This window comes from Lepidothrix coronata, unplaced genomic scaffold (genome assembly GCF_001604755.1).
Source record: "Lepidothrix coronata isolate B3197 unplaced genomic scaffold, Lepidothrix_coronata-1.0 Scaffold187, whole genome shotgun sequence".
NCBI classification, from domain to species: Eukaryota; Metazoa; Chordata; class Aves; order Passeriformes; family Pipridae; genus Lepidothrix; species Lepidothrix coronata.
Window position 1 is genome coordinate 745306 of NW_016690367.1, and position 21415 is coordinate 766720.

Genomic DNA, 21415 nt, shown 5'->3' on the forward strand with positions numbered 1-21415 from the left:
CAAGAGAAAGGCAGTTTAGCTCAATTAAAGAGAGCTGTCACAGGGATTTGATTCTCAGAATACAGAACTATTGATTAAACAGGAATTAAAGCTCCGGAACAGAAAGGTTTCAAGGTCTTTGCCGTGAGGGTGTACATCAGCAGAGAGAGGCAGGGCTCCTTCAGCGCCACAAGAGCTCTGGCTTTGTTGCTTCCTAGGAAACAGGAGCAGCAAAGGGAGCAGAACGCTCTCTGCTAAACCTGTGAATAATCTGGGCAAGGATACAAGGGCAGTGACAACGCAGAGTGGCATCACGAGCGTCAATCAACAGGTAGCTTGGATGTACTCAGACACGGAAAAACCGTGAGAGGTTCTAAAATGTTTTAGGAGTAGGTGGGGAGGTGCCTGGGCAGTGGGCAGGTTTCAGTCCTAGAATCCTGGAATGGTTTCAGTTTGAAAGGACACTAAAACTCATCTTGTTTCATCCTCCTGCCATGGGCAAGGACACCTTCCATTAGCCCAGGTTGCTCCAAGTCCTATCCAGCCTGGCCTTGCACACTCCCAGGGATCCAGGGGCAGCCACAGCTTCTCTGGGCAACCTGTGCCAGGGCCTCCTCACCCTCACAGGGAACAATTCCTTCCCAAAATTTAACTCAAACCTACTCTTTCAGTTTGAAGCCATTCCCTGTGTCCTGTCCCTCCATCCCTTGTCCCCACTCCCTCTCCAGCTCTCCTGGAGCCCCTTTGGGCCCTGCAAGGGGCTCTCAGCTCTCCCTGGAGCCTTCTCCTCTCCAGGTGAACACCCCCAGCTCTCCTGGCCTGGCTCCAGAGCAGAGGGGCTCCAGCCCTCGGAGCATCTCCATGGCCTCCTCTGGGCTCACTCCAGCAGCTCCACGTCCTTCCTGTGCCGAGCTGGAGGCAGCTCTGCAGGTGGGTCTCACCTGAGCAGAGCAGAATTTTCCAAGGCTTAAAGTCCATAACAGCACCGAATTCACTTCAAAAAGGTCTTGAGGAGAAGGACACAATTTAGGTGGAGAAGCCAAGCTGTGTCCTTCCCCACGGCTCCCTGTGGAGGTCCCGCAGGAATCCAGCCCTCTGGCTGTGAGAATGCCTGCGCAGACCCACAGCCCAGCTCCCGGAGCAAACAGCACTGACTGGCTCAACCCCGGGCTGAATTCCCGCTAATGAGGAGAGTGGGTTTGCCTCCTCTCCTTCCCAGCAGCCTCCTCAGCGAGGGAAGGCTTGTGCCTGTCGCACTAACAAAGCACAACTCACAATACATCAGCACATTCCCATTCCCGGGCAGCGCTCGGTAATTAATACGGGAAGAGAGGGAGTGGGGTGGTTTTTTCCCCCCCCAAACGACTTATCCCTTAAGTTCGAGCATATTTTAACCTTCCTTTTCAGCAGATAAACTCTGTCTCATTTGCAGCTAAGCTCAGCCTTCCCTTCTTTGCCACACACCAAACTATTTTGATTAATGAAAGAGTAGGAACAAACCAGTTCCAAGTGTTTTCTATAGAGCTCAACTGCTCTTTCGGTTTCCACTCACGCCTAGATAATTATATCACAGCTCTGAGTGCCCCCACCCTTCTGCTGCACTTGGGGAATACTGGAAAGATAAGTCTTTTCTTAATTATTAAATGTAAATAGCTCATTAAATATAATCCAATTACTTTAATTGTAAGAAAAAGGAAGTAATTACAATATGTACATGTATTCTTGCCTGAACAGTTTTCGTATCTTAAATGAATCTTTGCAGCATTAATATTTTAAGTTAACCTTTGACATGAGGGGAGGAAAAAAAAAAAAAGACATTGACTCCCTGATATTTTCCAGAAGTGTTATATCTGCTGGGATTTCGGTCACAAAAAACAAGAGAGTAGCCTTGGGCACTTAAATTAAAATGGTTATGAGTGGTTTTTATAAAGTCAAAATAACACAGAGGTTTTCTATTGTGGAGGGAATAAATAAATATATACACATGATGCCACATAAAGAGCCTGAAAACGCTTCTGGGATCCGTCCTGGATCTCAGGAGTCAAGTGGCACTACTGGGATCCCACCACACCAGTACCAAAGTCACCACGTATCTGGGGTTTTCCAGGCAGTTCTTCCCCGTGCCTACAATTTGTCCTGTCCAAATGTGGCAAGAGGATGCAGGCCTGGGGCAGAAGGGGCCTGCTCCATGTCCGGGATTCCCCAGCTCCTTCATGGGGGTGCCCAGGGAGGCGATCCCACAAAACCACCAAATGCGGCGTCGGTGTGTGCACACACCATCTGTGCAACGCACGGGCTCGGCACATGATCCCGGGCTGCCATTTGGGATTTGCAGGCAGAGCTGCAGGAAGCTGTGAGTAGCTCCCCTCTGGTTTTGCTCAACAGCATGACAATCCTTGGACTCACTTTCTCCATCCCTGCAGCCAGCGGGACCGAACAACCTTCCAGCAGACTCCAGCAAGGCCCCGCTGTTGCGATCGGCCCCCCTGGTCTGACAGAGCAGGGTCAGGTTTCAGCTTGGCTGTGGTGACAGATGCCTGTGAAATCTCCCTGGGACAGGCAGAAAAATACTCGGTTTAAGCTGTAGTTGTTTCCATTTTGCATGTTCTGAGCCCAGCAGTGATCTCACCTTATGTAATCTCCAGTGCAAACTCCGGGCTCTGAACCGTCCAAAACTATTTCAGGGTGTTTGAAACCATAAAATCCCAGAATGGTTTTGCCTGGAAGGGACCTTAAAGCTCATCTTGTTCCATCCCTGCCAGGGGCAGGGACACCTTCCACTAGCCCAGGTTGCTCCAAGTCCCGTCCAGTCTGGCCTTGGACACTTCCAGGGATCCAGAGGCAGCCACAGCTTCTCTGGGCAACCTGTGCCAGGGCCCCCCCACCCTCACAGGGAACAATTCCTTTCCAATATCCCATCTAACCCTGCCCTCTGACAGTGGGAAGCCGTTCCCCCTTGTCCTGTCCCTCCATCCCTTGTCCCCAGTCCCTCTCCAGCTCTCCTGGAGCCCCTTTAGGCCCTGCAAGGGGCTCCCAGGTCTCCCTGGAGCCTTCTCTTCTCCAGGTCAACACTCCCAGCTCTCCCAGCCTGGCTCCAGAGTAGAGGTGCTCCAAGCCTTGGAGCATCTCCATGGCCTCCTCTGGACTCTCTCCTGAAGCTCCACATACTTCTTGTGTTTGGGAAGCCAGAGCTGGATGAAATACTCCAGGTACTGGAGTAGAGGGGGAATCATCTCTCTACCGAACTGATCTTTTTGGGAGAAGAGAGATTAGATCGTATTAGGGATTCTATGGATGCAGCCCCTTCTATCCAAGCTTACCACAAGGTCTATAATAAGCTGCTTTATGGAAACCTCTCATGTGGAGCCAGCCCCTAGATGTAACCTCCTTGATACAATATTGAATCCTCAATAGCAACCAAAAGGCTATTTTGTCTAAGTTAATTACAGCCGTTTTTAATTTAGCTTCCAGAAGGGAAGCGGCCAGTGATTTCATGCTGCCCTAGACAGAAGGTAAAGGTTTTCCACAAGCTGTGTTTACAGCTCTACGCCTTCCTCCAGCAAAGCACCGGCTCTGCAGCTGCTGGTATTGAAAGAACAGGATCTGGGTGTGGGCTCGGTTCTCTCTTGCCTGGTTGGGTTGTTGGGTTTTTTTTTTGGTTTTTTTTTTTTTTTTTGCAGCTGCAAGGCCAAACCCATGAGAGTGTGTGTGCTTTTTCTTACGGTGACAAAGGCAGGGTGCCTGAAAGGGAACTCGCTTCCGCTCTGGCAAGCACTCAACCAACTATTTGCTGGGCTAAGGGGTGGTCGGGGAACTTTCACCCATCCATTCAGCCAAGGCCACTATTCCCCCTCCCTCCCAATTAAATCCCATTTTTTGCACTCCATGCATGAACCACAGCCACACCAATACATCAGATATTGTGGCTGATAGTCTCCTCTGAATGCCACTTAAAGCCCTCCAGTGTGGAGAGCTCTGAAAAGCAAAGCATCGCTCATTCTTTGAGCGACAGAAAGAGACTTTCGCTATAGAGAGACTCGAAGCAAGACTCTGAGCAGTAGGAAAAGGGCATCCAGAGAAAGAGGAAATGAGAAATTAAAACCACATTCAATCTTATTAGGGGTAATACAATAGGTCAACAAAAGTACTTTGCACAACTCCACAGCATGGGAACAATTTATGCAGAACTCGGAGCAGTGACACAAACGAGTCTGGCTTTCACCGAAACCAGCAAATTTTGTCAGCGCTATTTTAAACAGCCCAGCTGGGAGGGGAGAGGGCTGGAGGGACATTTTTACCTCCATGCCTTGCAGGAGAGCACACTTAGGAGAGGAGAACGTGAGGAATATTCCCCCCTCCTCCTTTTTCCATCTGAAACATTTTCTCTCTCAGGGGATTTCCAGCATCTTGTGAGCGCAGCCTCTTTGAAGTGCCGCAAAGTGGCATTGCTCATCATTTCAGTAATGATAGTAAATAAGCTCCAGTATTTTGTTGATCCTTTTCCTTTTGCTTTCCAAACAAAAGGTCAGAGTCATTAGCCCAGTTTGACGAGTGGGGAGAAATGGAGGCTCGGAAGAGGCAGGTCATCGGAAATGAATGAACGAGACAAGTCACAGGAATTAAAGGACATCCACACTGGGTCATCCAGCCTCCAGATAATCCAGAGTCCTCTCTCCATTGTGGCCAGGGATCAGATGCACCAAGAAATGAGCATGGGAACAAGGCAAGCACAGCTCTCCCCGCTCTCCTGCTCCATGTTGCAGCATCCCACTGCACCTTAAGACCACGTGGAAACAAACACTCTCATTTAATTGTCCTTTACGGATTTAACTTCCATAAACTGGTCTCTTCGATTCCTGAACTCATCTAACAGTGCATCCGTGAGATCCTGGGGCAGCAAATCCCATTTTTTATCACACGCTAGGGAAAAGATGCTTCATTTTATGCCCTTCACTTGACAATTAGGGGATTTTAATCTCAAATCTATGTGTGGTTTTCCTGCATAAGGGGGTCGTTCAATAAATTTATCACCACTCATATGAAACAAGCCTTTCTGAGAAGGTTATCATCAGGCTGCATCTTGAAGGCCAGGCTGGACAGGGTTTGGAGCAACATGAGAGAGTGGAAGGTGTCCCTGCCCACGGCAGGGGGTTGGAAAAGATGGGCTTTAAGGTTTTTCCCAACCCAAACCATTCCGGGATTCTGTGATCAAACACAACAGAGGCTCTCGGTTCTCATGGAGCACTTTTAGCAGAAACCAAACTAATAAACTCATGGTTTAGGGTTTGATTCACGGCAGCAGTAAGAACAGACTTTTTTAGTGATCAGTTCTTTGTGTCCAACCCAGTCTGGACCCTGCACAACTTCCGACAGGAAGGAGAATCCAACCTCACAAACTCCAGTGCAGGAGAATCCAAACCTCCCAAATCCCCAGTGATTTGGGAGCAGCTCACCTGAAGCAGTGGTGCAGCAACAGCCTCCCAGGCAGAACTTTCAACCCCTCGAGAGCAAACATCAACTGCTGCTGCCCCACAGGCGTCACCCGCCTTCCTCACTCATCACAGCATCCCTTAAACAACTGCTCCTCCCCAAAAAGAGTCTGGGACACTGCTGGGGGAGAGGAGGGGACACAGAAGGCACTGAAGGAACAGAGCAGGTCACCACTGAGCCATTTGTGAGGGACCCATGGAGATTCCTTGGCGCTTTAAATTCCTTCATCAAAGCCCCTGGCAGATGCATACTTGAGATATTTGAGCTCCACCACTTCTCCAGCAGCAACCTAACACCAGAAAGCTTTCCTGCGATTTCAGGAATTAGGGTAGGATCTAGAGGAGCTATTTCCCAGGCTCATTACTGCGGGGAAGGCGAGCTTGGGATGGAGAATGTGATTAACACTTTGCACGGCCTCGACAAAAAAAAAAAAAAAAACAAACCAAACACGTGGAAATGCACATTTCAGTTCTTTTGGGAAGGGCCCTCCCCTCCCACTGCCTCCCAGGCAGGGAAAAAAATATCCTGCAGACCTTCTGATGGAAGAAGAAGTGTTACATAAATGAGAATCGGGCCGGGAGCTGATCACCTTCTAGCAAGCACATCCTTTGCAGTGAAGCCTGATCTGCTTCCCCTCCCCAAAAAAAGAACCAGCATGTCTTTTTATTACACAGAGTTGCAAAAATACAAAAGGAAGTAAATGTCACCGGGGTGGTTCTGTTCTGAGCAGTCATTTGCTTATTACCCAGAAGCCACTGCCACATGCCTTTTTTTAAATCCCGTGTTTATAAATACCTAAAGTATTTAAATAAATGTTAATCTGCGGTAACTAAGGCCCTGATCTCACAAATATTTATCCTTGCACAGTGAGAATAAACACTCAAATACACAAATTTCTTACTACAGATCCCATTTCAGCGAGAGCCTTGCTGAAAACAGTAACACACCAGAAGACAGGCTGGGAAAAAAAACCAGTTGCATTTTGCTTCCCTGGGTTTTCCACACAGTGGAAGTGTCACTTTTGGTTTGTCTCCTGTGCTTTAGAAACTGTACAAAGGAGCGAGGGCAGCGCTGAGCCATCGGACAGGGCCCGTTGTGGCTGTTGGAACCCTCAGAGGGAGCTCTTGGCAGGGTTTTTTGCCAGTGTCCCATTCTGTACTGGGACAGCAGGAACTTTATCCACAGCACATGCGAACACAATCCCTATTCAGTCCCTTTCCTGGTTTGTGACTGACTCATGAGCAACGTATTTTGCTCAGCTGAATGACCAAGGGCTCGGCATTATCATCAAACCCAGCGGAGGCAAACCCAAAACCCTGCATTTAAAGTTATTAAACATTTTGAGTCCAGAAAACCCACAGAGAGAAACCATCCAAAAGGATTAAAGCCCAGCCTTACACTTGGCTGAAATCTTCCTTGTTATAATCTGTCAAAAGAAAACCTGATTTTGTGAAAAACATTAATCCCACCAGCTTTCTTTGTTCTTCTAGCACGTCAAAAATATTAAAATAAATAAATAAATAAATAAACCCAGGGGAGGGATTTGTTGCTGTAACTTTATGCATATGAGGCAACCACTGAAGTTTTAACCCCTCCACCCACACGCCACGATTATCTAACCTTGGTGAATGAAATCAACTTTTCCTAGACCAGCCCTGAAGAATGAGATATATTCAAAGCACGCTGAGAAACTGGGTTGGGACTGATCAGAAAGGTTGTATTCTCTGTCATGAATCACTGCCTGCAAATACCTTCTGAGCTGTAACTTAAAAAAAAAAAAAACAACCCACACCATTTCTGTGTGTTGTGTCACGTTATTCATAGGGAAAGCAGTTTTACACAGGCATGGGCCATCAGAAAGGTTTTATTGCTTTAAATAATTAAAAAAAAAAAAAGGGAATTTGGGGCATTTACTTTTTGAGCTTGTTACCAGACAGATGAAGAAATACCACATCTCTTTTTAAAACCAGTGAAAATACAGAGTTTAGGAAAAAAGCTGACATTGAGTTCACCCCTGGAAGTTTATCCTCTTACAAATCACAATTATAAAGCACAGCAAGGCTTCACCTTGTCTCAGGTGGGCTGCACAGGGAGCTGCTAAACCCGCTCCTCCAGGCTTTTCAGCCAAGCAGAAATCGATGCCTTGGAAGGTAAATCCCAGGAAGTTTGATCCCCACCAGGGACAGCACTGACAACCCCAGTTTAAGCCAAGATCAGCCTTAGGCAGGTCTTGAAAGCTCGGGTCACGCTCTGTCACTCAAACTTCACGTTTTCAAGCACGTTCCTTAACAACGAAAGAAAACCCCTCAAAAAAGGGTCACAGAACTTCGTGCCCCCCACTGCTTGGGTAAAGCCCCTCCTCGGCTGTGGGTGTGAGGGGGGTGGGTTTCAAAGCCTCTCCACGGACACACCGGTTGTGTGTCCCGTGGGGAGATGCTGGCCCTGGTTTGTTTTTTAACTAAAGTTTGGGATTAAACTCCGAGCCGGTTTCTATGGCAAAGCCCCGCTCAAGGTCAGCAGGGGACGAACGGGAACGAGAAGTGTCACAAGGCAGGGTTTGGGATTCCTGCAGGGTTCAAGCAGCAACTGATCCTGCAGATGTTGAAAACGGGTGGAAAACGTAACTGCACAACCATTCCCCTCCCTCACGTGACCGAGTGCACCAAGCCTCAGGGAAATCCCACTTTATGGGAAGTACTGGTCTCCTGGAAGCTGTCCCTGCCCACGGCAGGGGGTGGAATGAGATGGGCTTGAAGGTCCCTTCCAACCCAAACCATTCCATGATTCTATAAAAGCAACGTTTTGCATCAGTTTTACCTCAGGGAAGCACCCCCCCCACACACACACACACAGACATCAACTGGCTTCCAACATCTTTTGATTTCAACTTCTTCACCTCACGACTCCTCGGGAAGGACACACCAGGGTGAGGGTTACAGAGGGCTCCATCAGTTATGACCCTGCCTGCAGCTGATGTACTTACTAGAAGTTTTGGGGTTTTTTTTATCATTATTAATATAATTTCATGTCCACCAACACCTGCAGTGCCGAGAGATTTAAGACTTCCAGTGTTTCCTTGTGCTGAACTCCTGGCATTAAGACATCAAACAGCCCCACCAGTGCTCTGACCCATTCAGAGGTGCCCAGTTCTTGTTGTTGCTACTAAAGAAAGTAAAACAGCAAGGGCCAAATGTGAAACTCTGACAGGGAAATAAAAAATGCTACTGCAGGAAGGTCCTAGAGGTCAAATAACAGCTAACAAGGAGAAGCTGCAATCTTTACCTTTCTCCAGATTATTTGTATCCCAAAGTAACCCCAGCACACTTAAATGCCGGTGAGTTACAACCCCAAGGACATTTCCTAACAACTTATTTCTTTCCAGAAATATGAGCTGAGGTCACTAAGAGGTTGGTGCACTTGATCAAACTAACCAACTATATCCCAAGCCTTTTTTCAAGAAAAAAAACCCACAACATTTCCCAAAGCATTCTCCAGCACCCACAGGGTGTCACCCCAAGCAGTTTAAGGTTTTAAGTGCTGTGTGGACGGTTAACAGCCAAGGGGCTTGGACATATCCTTAAGGCATTCCCAGACAGACCCAGGGGTGCACCCAGGAGTGGGGCAGGAGGACAGGCAGGAGGAAGGAGAAGTTTCCTTCCCAGCAACACCCTCGAGTGCGACCACCAGAACTGGCACCAACGAGGGCACGCAGGTCCAACCCCGGCAGACTTTGCACACCGGCACACACACGTTTGCACCAGCACCGATGTCAAACCCAGGCAGCAAACGCCTGGAAGAGAGGGACCCCCCTCTGCTCCCCCGGCACAGCCCCACTGCTCCCCTACAGAGGGGGCCCGGCGGCACCCCCTTGCCCCCCGAGTCCCCGGGCATTCCCGGCTACCCCAGAGCTCTGTGCCGGCCCCAGGACAGCAGACACCGGCCAGGCCTAGGGAGAGCCCCGCAGGCGGCACTTCCCTCACCCAGCACCGGGCTCTGCCCACCGGCGGGGCAGGACCCCCGCTACACCCCAGCACCCCCTACAACCCGGCCGGGGCACACACCCCGCACCCAGGCACGGCCCCCGGGAGGGGCTGCACAAGTGTCAGCGCGGGGATGGAGCCCCAGACCGGGACTGACCCTCCAAAACCCCCCGCCCGCGACCACAGCTGGCAGGGCTCACTATGTGGCAGGAAACACTGCCCGCCTCACCCCGAGAGCTCACTATTTGGCAAGGGCCTAGCGGCCCACCCCAGCGCCTCTGCCTCTCTCCCCCGGGCAAGAGGAAGTCCAGGGGGCTCGGCGAGGCGCCGCTCGCCTCTCTTGCACTCACCCTGTCCGCGGCTGTCCCCTCGGGGCTCCCGGGCTCGCTACCACCAGGGCGGGCCGGCCCGCCCGTCCGCCATTCCACGGCTCCCCCTCCCTTCCCTGGCGGAGCCTCGCCCCGCCTCCCCCGGGCCGCCGGAACGCCGCGCCATTGGCTGAGCGCTCGGCGACGCTGCCGCGCTATTGGCCGAGCGCGCCTGTCCATCAAAGCCGCCCTACGCCATTTGCGTACGCTATTGGCGCAGCCCAGGAACCGCACCCAGGGTGGCCGCGCAAAGAGAGTAAACAGGGAGGGGCGGACCATGAAGGGGGAGAGGCGGGGGGAGCCCCGGGCGGCTTGGGGACAACTTCCAGAGGAAGAGGAGAGAATCGCGGCACTGCGCACAGCCGCAACGTTTTAAAAATGTTTGTTGGTGTCTGGATAGAGCTCGATATCCTTACAGGTCTCTTTGGAGGAAAGGGATGTGTGTGTCTTCCGCACCCCCCTCAGAGGGCTCTCCGTTGGTGTCGCCTCTCGCCTCTATGGTCTCCCGCCCTGCGAGGAAAGTTCCACCTGGGGGAGCGGGGGTGTCACTCCAGGGCGGGGCCACGGGGTGGGGGGGGTGTCTGGGATTGGGGATTTGGAATATGGGGCGGGAGCCGTGGGGTCAGGAGTGTGGGGAGGGGGCTAGGGGACAGGGCTGCGGGGGCAGGAGAAGGGGTGAAGGGATGGGGGGTTCGGGGGGGGGCTTGGGGAGAGGTAGGGGGGTGGCAGGGGGTGCAAGGAATGGGGACAGTGCTGGGGTGGGCAGTGGGAGGGGAGCCTGGCGGCTGCAAAGCCGGGGGGTCTGCAGCCCTTCGCCCACCTACCGCCCTCTAATGAGGGAGGGGGGTCCTGAGCCCTGGGGGTCTCCAGCCCCCCATCCACCTCCAGCCCTCAAATGAGGATGGGGGGTCCCCAGTCCCTTAATGACCTCCAGCCCCCTAATGAGGGTGGAGGGGTTCCCAGCCCCGGGGGTCTCCAGCCCCCCCATCCACTTCCAGTCCCCAAATGAGAGTGGACTGTCCCCAGCCCCTCATCCATCTCCAGCCCCTGGGGGAGGGTGGGGGTTCCCAGCCACCTCCAGCCCCCAAACCAGAATGTGGGGGTCCCCATCCTGGGGGTCCCCAGAGCTGGGGGCCATGGGGACAGCCCCCCCCGCCCTCCTGTGTGATGGCCACTGGAAGCATCCGGGTGACGCTGATTTTGGCTCCTGCCTGGATTTCCCCCCACGACCTGGAATCAGGGATTAAAGGAGCCTGGATTAACGACCAGGGCTGGTGGGGACATGGGGCCAGGTCCTACCTCCCTGCATCCCAATCCCACAGGGCCATTGCAGCAGGTGGGGGTCACGCCAGGGCTCGGAAAAGCCCCATTCCCTGCCCGGCCCTGAGCTGGGGTGACCTCGGCAGCACAGAATCAGGATCCTGGAATGGCTTGGGTTGGAAGGGATCTTAAAGCTCATCTTGTTCCACCCTCCCTTCACCTTCCACCAGCCCAGGTGGCTCCAAGCCCTGTCCAACCTGGCCTTGAGCACTCCCAGGGATGGGGCAGGAGCATCCTGTGGCTCATCCTGGCCCTCAGCAGAGGGATGCCCCCCTCCAGGGAGTGCAGGAGCAGAGGTTTGATCAGAAATCCCACCACACAGCATTCCATGCCTCTACTGGCACACCCAGCACACCAAATCCTTCCTCCCTGCCTGATCATCCACCCGGAGCATCAGGTTCCTTTGTACCCACAGAGGCGGAAGAGGGAGCGGGATGAAGGGCATGGACATCTGTCTGTCCTGTGCTGTGTGCTCCTGCTTTAAACCAAACTGCAGGGAGTAAATCACCCACCGGGAAGCAAACAAATCCATGTCAGAGCTGTGATGGCACAGCCAGCATCCCAGGGGTCCCTGCCCGTCCTGTCCATGCTATCTGCCCTGTGGCACAGCCTGTGCCCGCTCTGGGGGTCTCTCTGCCACTGCCACCCTCCTTTTGGATCCTCCTGGGAGAGATGGACGCGCACACGTGTTGAAACTGCCATTTCTTGCCCGTTTTTCATCATTCCCTCCATGCAGGACCACCTGGGTGCGATGCTCAGCACTTCCTGGTGCCCCCATCCTGCTGCATCCGAGCAGGATGAAATGGGACACAGAGGGTGCCTGGGCTGCACGGACACATGGAGTACCTGGGGTGCATGGGATGCGTGGGGTGCCTGGGATTCAGAGGACACATGGGATGCGTGGGGGATCTGGAATTCACAGGACACATGGGATGCCTGGGGGGCCTGGGATGCACGGGAACCCGGGATGAAACTGTGCACACAGGAGGGAGAGGGTGCCCAGGGTACTCAGGATACACAGGACACATGGGATGCACGTGGTACCTGGGATGCAGAGGGGCACAAGGGATGAATGGGGTACCTGGGATACTGCCCCAGCACCCCCATACTGCCCCAGCACCCCCATACTGCCCCAGGACCCCCAGTTCTCCCCTGTGGGTGCAAACCAGGGGCCGAGGTGCTGCTGGAGGCCGCTCAGCTCCATGTTTTCCAAGCTGCCAGCGAGCCTGTTCCCTTGAAGAAGATCTGCCTCTATCTCAAGGTGTCACAGCCTCAAGGGACCCACCTAATCTGTATCTGCACTGCAACCTTTATCTCTCCTGCTCTGTTTATAGCTGCCGAATAAAACCTGCTAAACTGCAGGATCCAGGCCCCCCTCCCCACTGCGGTGCCCCCCGACACCTTTCTCCCTGATGCTCCTGCCTGCCAGGTGCTTCCCTGCGTTTTGCTGGAGGTAAATGATTCCCCAGGGCATGGGGAAGGGCAGCCAGGCTGCTCCTGCCTCCTGCCTCCCTCCCAGGTGGGCTCCAGCCGTGTCCAAGCCTCTGATAACCCCAGACAGACCCTGGCACAAATTGGTGCCTCACCCCAACCCCGCTTCCCTCAACCTGGGCTTGGATTCTGCCAAAAACGAGGTGGGATCCAGCAGGTCCAGCCTCATCCTTTCTCTGTGTGATCCGGGGATGGAGAGGGGACATTCTCCACGGGAGGGAGGAGATGGCAGCTTGTTGCAGCCTTGGATGTCCCTTCCCTGGCCAACTGCCCCTATCCCAGCAGGCACAGCTGCATCCCTGCTCCCTGCGGGAAAGGAGCCAGGGCTGTCAGCACCAGAGCTGTGAGGATGCTTTGGAAACACTCAGTCAGGCTTCTCTTCCATCCCTGCTTCCCATGGACCTGGGTGCGTGGGATGCACAGGGTGTGTGGGGCACCTGGCTGGGCCCCAGGGATGTGTGGGGCATGTGGGATGCACTGGGTACACGGAGTATCCAAGGTGCCCGGGATGCAGTGGGGCACAAGGATGCAGTGGGGCATGTGGGATGAACAGGGTTCCCGGGATACAGAGGGCAAATGGGATGCATGGGATGCATGGGGTACCTGCCATACCCAGGACACTCGTGGTGGCCAGGAGTGCATGGGGTACCTGGGATGCAACGGGGCCACAGGGATGGATGGAGTGCCCAGGGTACCTGGGATGCACAGGACACATGGGATACATGGGGTACCTGGGATCCAACAGGGCCACAGGGATGGATGGAATGCCCAGGGTACCTGGGATGCCCAGTGCACATGGAGTGGCCAGGGATGTGTGGGATGTGTGTGGTACCTGTGATGCACAGGACACATGGAGTGGCCAGGGATGCGTGGGATTCATGGGATACCCAGAATGTGATGGGGGACACAGGATGAACAGAGTGACCAGGTTATCTGGGATGCACAGGACACGTGGGATACCTGGGATGGAATGGGACCAACAGGATGGACGGGGTGCCTGGGATGCACAAGGGTCATGGGATGCACGGGATACCTGGGATGGAACAGGGCACAGGGGAGGAATGGGGTGCCCAGAGTGCCTGGGATACACAAGACACATGGAGTGCCCAGGGTACCTGGGATGCCCAGGACACACAGGATGCCCGGGATGAAGTGGTGCACACAGGATGGATGGGGTGCCCAGGGTGACTGGGATGCAAGGACACACGGAGTGCCTGGGGTGCCCACGACACAGGGGATGCACAGGACACCCGGGATGCGAGGGAACACACGGGATAAACGGGGTACCTGGGATGGAGGGGGTACATGGGACACCCAGGGTAACCCGGGATGCGACAGGGCACACAGGACGGGCAGGACACATGGAACACCGGGGGTACACGGGATGGCCGGGACGCCCCGGGTGTCTGGGATGCACAGGAGGTGCCCGGGGCGTGGGGGGTGCCCGGGGGCACCCGCTGCCCTCCGGGTCCCCGCGCCAGCGTGGCGCGGGCAGTGGCTGCGCCGCTGACATTTACTAATCAGCTCTCACCCAGCGCACACCCGCTCCCTTCTCTTGCTGTCTTGTCTCCATGGAGACTCCGCAACCTTTGCTCACTCGTTAATGGTATCTCAGCAAACGAAACTCCAACGCCACCCAGCCTTCCCCTCCCGGCCCCGGGAGAAATCCTCGCCTCTCACCTCCATCCCCGTCCCCTCCTGCCGCTGGGGATAAAAGGGACGAGTCCTTGTTAGCGAAGGACCCAGCCACGGGGGCAAGTTCTGACGGCGGCGCGGGGAGGAGGGAGAGCCACCATCATCCTCCTCGGCGCCAAAAAAACAAGGCCGGGGGATTTTATTGCTGTGGCAGCAAGGACAGGCTCCATCCGTGCGGGATTCCGGCCAGCAGCCCTTTTCCTGGCTGATTTATTGAGCCACGAGGCTTGGCACGTGGTTGTGCCTGGGGTTGGTGTGTTCCCCCATCCCAAACCCACCCCCTCCCAGCATCTGCAGGAGCCACCCAAAAATCATCCAGAGGGAGCAGTGGGTGCCGGGAACACGCTCCGTCCCCGGTGTCCTGCTCTCGCTGATTCTGTTTTCAAATTAACATGGGAAAGATGCCCATTACCTGCTTCCAGATAATGACTATGATTAGGCAGAGCTCTGCTGCCAGCCGAGATCTGAAGGATTTCTGTGCTCTCCAGCAGCGCTTTGCCGGTGCAAAAACAAGAGCAATAAAGTGTAAATAAAAGACTAAAGGAAATCGTGGGTCCATCAGCGGATGGGGGTGTGGAAGGGGCTCTAATGACGGGCTCTCTGAGGTGGAGTGGTGGCTTTGGCGTCGCTCCAGGCAAGGGAAAATGGGAGAGGGGCTGCCCCAGTGCCTGCATCCCACGTTTGAACCTGGCTGGGCCTCTGCTTGCTGGGAACTGGGGGTTCTGGCAAGGAAAATTCAAGATGTGCCTGTGCAAGGCTGGTCTTGGGGGGCTCCTGGCCCTGCAGATGGAGATGTGGGCTTAAAAGAGGGGGAAAAAAACAGCTGGATGTACTGAGATGGCTGCACTGGCTCCTGGAGCACTCAGGGTGGTCCCACATGTCTGCCATGTGTGTGACACGCTGGATCCGTGGAGCAGGGCAGGGGTGGCACCTCTGTGCCAGGTATTCCAAGGCATCTCTGTCCCCAGCCCACCAGAGAGACCTGAGCAGGGGATGCTCAGGATGGGCAGGGAGCAGCACAGGACACGCAGGGATAGGATGGGGCTCATGACCCCACTGTCAGAGGGGAACCCCAAAATTTGCTGTTCATGGGTATGTGGGTCAGCTGGACCCCCCTCATCCTCCTGCCCCTCTGCCAGCCCAAACTGGGGCTGACTGGAGGGGTGTCACTTGTGTCTTCACGTGCCAGCATGCCCTGTGACACCCCAGCCCAGCCTCCATCCCCTGCATCCACATGACATCTCACCCCATGACATGTCACCCCAGGGCATGTCACCCCATGACATGTCACCCCAGGGCATGTCACCCCATCGAACCACCCCTTTCCCCATCACTCCTCCTGAGTCTGAGCCAGGCAGGGCTGAGCTTGTCCCCATCCTCTGAGGATGCTGGGGTGTCACTGGGGGCATCACCCTCATCCCAGTGCTGAGGGAGGCACAAACCCCCTCCCTGTGCTGCCAAGCTGAGCTCCAGCCCCCTCCAAACCTCCCAAGATCCCCCCAAACCTCCCAAGATCCCCCCAAACCTCCCAAGATCCCTCCGAACCTCCTAAGATCCCCCCAAACCTTCCAAGATCCCCCCAGCATGGCTGGAGGAGATGGAGAACCGTGGCCATGAGCTGTCCCTCACCAGGAGCCTTTGAGGTGGCTCTCACCATCCCCGGGGCAGAGCATCCCTCCTGCCTCGCCCTGCAGTGAACCACGGGGACATCTCCCAGGACGGGGTGACACTGTTCCTGGATGAGGGCGATGATCCCCCCCAGTCCCGAGGGAGACTGGAAAAGGAGCTGCCACTCCCTCTGCCAACTGCTTTGGGCAGGAACTGGCACATCTGAAAACTGGTCCCACATGTGGCTCGAGGGCGAGGCAGCTCCTTGGGGACCCCACGGCCCCGTGTGACCCCGCTGTGCTCCCAGTCCCAGCGGGACAGACACCGGGGAGCCCCCCCGGGCCCCCACCCCGGCCGGGCGGAGGCAGGAAGCTAATCTGTGCTCCGATTAGGCAGAGTTCCCAGCAATGGAGGTTTCTTCTTTTTTTTTCTCCCCCCCTCAGTGATAACAAATAATAATATAATCCCCTTAATCCCTCCCCGAGGAACCGGCGCGCACTCCCGGCCGGGAAGCACCGCGCTTCTGCCGCCGCTGATAACTCGCACCCGGGGCCCCCGGAAAAAACAAACGCTTCGGATCACACGTTGCCCCCCGAAATTCCATGTGCTGCCTCGTGGCTCCCCCTCCCAGCATCCCCAGACCCTCCCATCCAGCCCCACTGCAAGCCTGGGGGGAATCTGGCATCGCTCCAGGCTCCTTCTTGCTGGGCAAGGCCATCGTGACCCCACGGAGCTCCCCATCCCAATCGGGGGGGACAACATCCCCTTTTCCAGGGGCTCCCATCCAGGACCCCCATGGGGCCTCTGCCCTCTCAACTCCTGCTCCCTTTGCAGCAGGGATGTGGAGAAGCCCCTGGAAGCTGAGTCACTCAGGTGTCCCCCCTGCACCTTCTGGTCCCCAGAGGAGATGCTCTGGGTGTCCTCCCTACACCATCCTGGTCCTGAGTGCCCACCCTGCATCCTCCTTGTCCTGGGTGCCCACCCTGCACCATCCTGATCCTGGGTGGTGCCCATCCTGCATCCTCCTTGTCCTGGGTGCCCACCCTGCACTTCCTTGTCCTGGGTGTCCTCCCTGCACCCTCCTGGTCTCCAGGGGAGATGCCCTGTGTGCCCCCACCCCGGGGGGGAGGGAGGGTCCTGCCTCCCCCCAGGATGCCCCAGCTGAGCCCCAGTGCTTTGCTTTAAGGGTGTCAGTGTGGGAAGCATCACCTCCCACCCCACCGGTGCCCCAGGAGTTCTGGCACTGATCCTGCACCTCCCACCCATCACTGGGGTGCCAGGAAGGAACCCAGGCACCCAGCTGCCGAATCCCCCCTCCCTTCCCAGGGATCCCAGCCTGCCTTTTCCCCTCGGTGCCGAGCCCCCCTTCCCATCACCATCCAGCAAATATTAATAACAACCCTGCAGCCGCCTGTGCTTTTATTCCCTGGCTTTGCTGGCCCCAGCTCTGCTGAGCTCAGCTCCTCCGGCTCCAAAACGCCTTTTAAAATTACCGGAGAGTGGAGACCCCTGTGAACACCCTGCCCTCGGCTGCCCCCTCCTCCCTGGCACCCACCCCAGGGCCAGCAGCACCCATGTGCCACGCGGGGAGCTGGGTGCCATCCGCCCCCCTTATTTAAGAGGCGCCAGGCTGGGCTTGATTAAAACCAAGTGAAAGCCAGAGCCAGGGCAGAGAGGGGGATTAGATCGCTCCGGGGAATGTTAATGGACTCCAGAGCTTTCTGCCCGGCTGGCGGCTGGGATGGATCCAGCCCTGGATGGGCAGGGGGGGTGCAATGAGTGCGTCAGGGCTCAGCTGGACCCTGGAGCACATGGTGGAGCGGAAGGAGGATGGGGGGGGGAACGACACATAAATAGGGGGGGAGTGTGTGGAAATATCTTCCAAGGGCCTGGCTGTTCCTCTGGGAAAAGCAGGGGTGGTCTGGTGCTCCAGCTGGGCTCCAACCGCCCCCGCTGCCGGCGCTGAGGCTGATCCTGCGGTGGGGACGTGGCACAGCACGGGCTGCCCGTGGAGGGGTGGCCCTGGGGGGCGTTGGCATTGCCCTGTGCCCCCACCCCGGCTGTCCTGGGGTGGGGGACAAGGACAGTCCAGGGTCATGCCAGCCATGGGGGGCTTCAATGGGGCTAAAGGGGCTGTTTGCTGGAGGGAAGGGCCAGTGTGGCATCGGGGGTGATGGTACTGGGCTGTTGGTGGCTGCTGCCCACGTTGTCTGTCCCAGAGTGGAGGACAAGGACAGTCTGGGGTGACATCAGCCACGGGGGGTTTCAATAATGTTTAAAGGGGCTGTTTGTTGGGGTGCTTGTTGATGGGAAGGGCTGGTGTGGCAGCAGCAGCGCAGTACTGGGGTGTCAGTGCCCCTGGCACCAAGATGCTCCCTGGCATGGCAGAGTGGGGGACAAGGACAGCTGGGGTGACACCAGCCATGGGGGGCCTTCAGCTGGGCTAAAGGGGTTGTTTTCAGAGCCCTGCCAGTGGGAAGGGCTGGTGCAGCATCAGGGAAGGGCCAGTGTGGCAGCAGGGATGACAGTATTGGGGTGTCATTGGCCTCTGACACCAATTTGCTCCCCACCCTGCCTGCTCCAGGGTGGGGGATAATGACAGCTGTGGTGACACCAGCCACGGGAGGCTTCATCTGGGCTGAAGGGGCTGTTTTTTGGGGTGCTGCTGGTGGGAAGGGACCACACAGCAGCAGGGGTGATGGTATTGGGTGCCAGCACCGAGATGCTCCCCACACCATTTCCCTGTCTGGGAACGGAGGACAAGGACAGCCTGGGGTGACACCAGCCACGGGGGGCTTCCAGTGGGCTGAAGGGGCTGTTTTTTGGGGTGCTGCTGGTGGGAAGGACTGGTGCTGGGGACGAGGTGCTGCTGTTGGGGTGCCGGTGCCCCCCACACGGAGGTGCTCCCCACCCCGGCTGCCAGATGCGCTGGATTGCAGGTCTGACGTGGGAAATCGCCTCCCTCCCTCGTTAGCTTGTGATTAGCATGTCAAGTGGTTGAAGTTGGTGGGTATAAAGGATGCGAGCGAAGAATAATGGCTTCAATTTTCTTCACGGCACAGCCATTAATTTGAAGGAGAAGGGGGTGTCCAAACCTCGCGGCAGCTCCCGGTGGCTCCGCTGGCCCCGGCGCTGCGGGCTGAGGGCAGGTCCTGCCGCTGCCCCGGCCGGGCTGGGCGACACGGCCCTCTCCCCGCTCCGGGTGCGGGCACCGGGGTGAGTTTGGCGCTGGCACGGGCATCCCGTGCGCTTCCCGTGCGGGGGTGGCGGTGCACATGGAGGTGCAACACGTGTGCATCCACTCGCACCATCCTCCGCCCCGGCACATCGTCCCGGGAGCAGGGAATTCCCCTGGCTCCATCCCCAGGTGACGGGCCGGAGGAAAGGGCAGGAGGGCAAATTCCTGCTGTTGTTTCCAAGGGGATGGAGAAGAGTGGAAATGGCGGCAGAGCCGTCTTTGCCAGGTGCATGCCGGGTCCTGGCACAGCGCTCTGAGCATCCGCGTTCCCCATGGATCGAGCGGGCAGCGCTCCGGCTCTGCAGTGGTCCAGCCCTGGACCCCCCCGACGTGAAGCATCCCCTCATCCCATGATCCTGTAGCAGCCCTGGGCTTTGAGATCCAGCATCCTGAGAGGCCAGAACCCTCCTCCCAGCAGAGCTGCTTAATTAAAACCATCATTTCCATCCCGAGGTACAGCCAGGCACCAGGACCTGGCTCATCCCACATCCCCTGGCACTGCCTGGCCGTGCAGGGCTTGCCCTGGGTGCCCTCACAAGCAGCTCCCAGAAACCTTCAATAAATCCGTGTCAGAAAAATAAAGAAATAGCAAAACAACCATTTCTCCCTCAAATCTGGAGGTCTTTTCTCCTTTCCCCCCAGTCACTGGGCTGTGCTGATCAACCCCCAGCAATCAGCCCCATCACGAGGTTTTTCAGGCTCTGGAGCTGCTCTTGCTGCTTGAGAGACAGAACTGAGGGTTGAAAGAAAGATAAAAAAATAATAAAATAAGTAAAATCCAGCTGTGGTCCGAGCAGCCTGGCCATGCCAGGTGATGCTTCCCAGTGGGATTTACCTCCTGAGGGGGAAGGATTTCATCCTCTTTTGGTGCTGCTTGTTGTGACCTGAAATGAAAGAGAGGAAAAAATGGGGCGGGAAAGAGGAAATTTGATCCTTGTGGGAAGCATTGTGTGGGAGGCAAGGTGGGAATGAGCAGTCATGGACCCCCAAAGGACCCCCCAGGAGGGGCTGTGTGGGATCCAGTGGGGGGGTTCAGCACCTGTGGGATGCGAGCACAGGAGCAGGAATGGCCGGACCCCCCAGCTTCTCACCTGCCTCAGTTTCCCCTCTGAGCAATGTCACAGTCAGGGGACATTTGGTGCCCACCAGGGTGGGGGCACACCTTGGGGTTGCCCCCCCCCCGAGGGGTCCCCTTTCCCCCCAGCCCTGTCACTCTGCCTGAGGATGGTGGGAAGAGGGACTCCAGCACCCAGCCCTCCTCCATCACCCCCCCAGCTCACCCTGAGGGTCTCGTGGGGTTCTTTGTGGGGGGCACAGAGGAGCAAGCCCCTCCCACCTCCGTTTGGCCCCCGAGGGGATGTGGTTGCACCAAGGGGTACACCTCATTCCCATGCACACATATGGCCCTGCTGCAACACCCCCAGCCAGATTTGGGGGGTCCATGATCCACTAAACCCCCCAAATCCCCACCCTGCAACCTTGGGGTGGGGGAGTGGAAATAACCCCCCCCCCCAAACTCCCAACCACCTTCACCTGGGGCACAGGGACGGGCAGGTGCCCCCCCCCCTTTCAGCACCCCCGAGGTGTGTGTGTGGGGGGGTCCTGTGAGCCCATCTGAGTGCCCAGTGCACCCCTAATGGGGGGCTGCGTTGGACCGTGCTCCTCCCAGCTTGGGGTGGGCTTTGCTGCTCCCCCAGCCCAGCAAACAGGGGGTCCCCCAGCACCCCCCCACACCCCATTAAGCTGCTGCAGCGCTGGCAGTCCCGCTCCCCCCCCCCATCCATCAGTATGCGCCGTGTGTTCCTCTCCATAGCAACCCCCCTGCTCCCCCCCGGCCCCCCCAAACCCTCGGCTGCCGCAGCCCTGACCCCGCCGGCATCGCTCACCTCTCCCACCCACAGGTAGCTGGTCCTCCCCTCCCCACCCCGCGACACCCCCCCCTCCCCTCTCCTCGCCCGGAGGATGCTGCCGCCTTCGTTTTCCCAGGCTGGAAGTTGGTGTGCTTTTGAATTTTATTTGTTTCGTCTTTATTTTGCTCCCTTTTTTTTTTTTTTTTTTTTTTTTTCCCCCTTTTTTTTTTTTTTTTTTTTTTTACCGCTCCTTTCTGGTGTTGATGTTTCTCCCATCCATCAGCGCCTGTATCCCTGTGTGTGTGTCCCCCCCCCCACGCCGCATTGGTGCCAGGGAGGGGTGGGCAATCATCCTGCCTGGAAAGCCGAGGTGCCACCCAAGGTGCCACCAGCCCC

The 21415-nt window shown here is 56.3% G+C and overlaps 1 protein-coding gene across 2 annotated transcripts in view; it reads right to left on the reverse strand.

The window, feature by feature from the left end:
* WASF2 (WAS protein family member 2) overlaps positions 1–9913 on the reverse strand; it is a 32257-nt gene extending 22344 nt beyond the window's left edge. Inside the window, exon 1 of one of the 2 annotated variants that reach the window (XM_017831112.1) lies at positions 9800–9913. The gene's annotated coding sequence lies outside the window, so the exon portion shown is untranslated. The remainder of the gene's footprint in view (positions 1–9799) is intronic. The other variant, XM_017831114.1, reaches the window with a different exon arrangement.
* Between the last annotated feature and the right edge of the window lie 11502 nt (positions 9914–21415).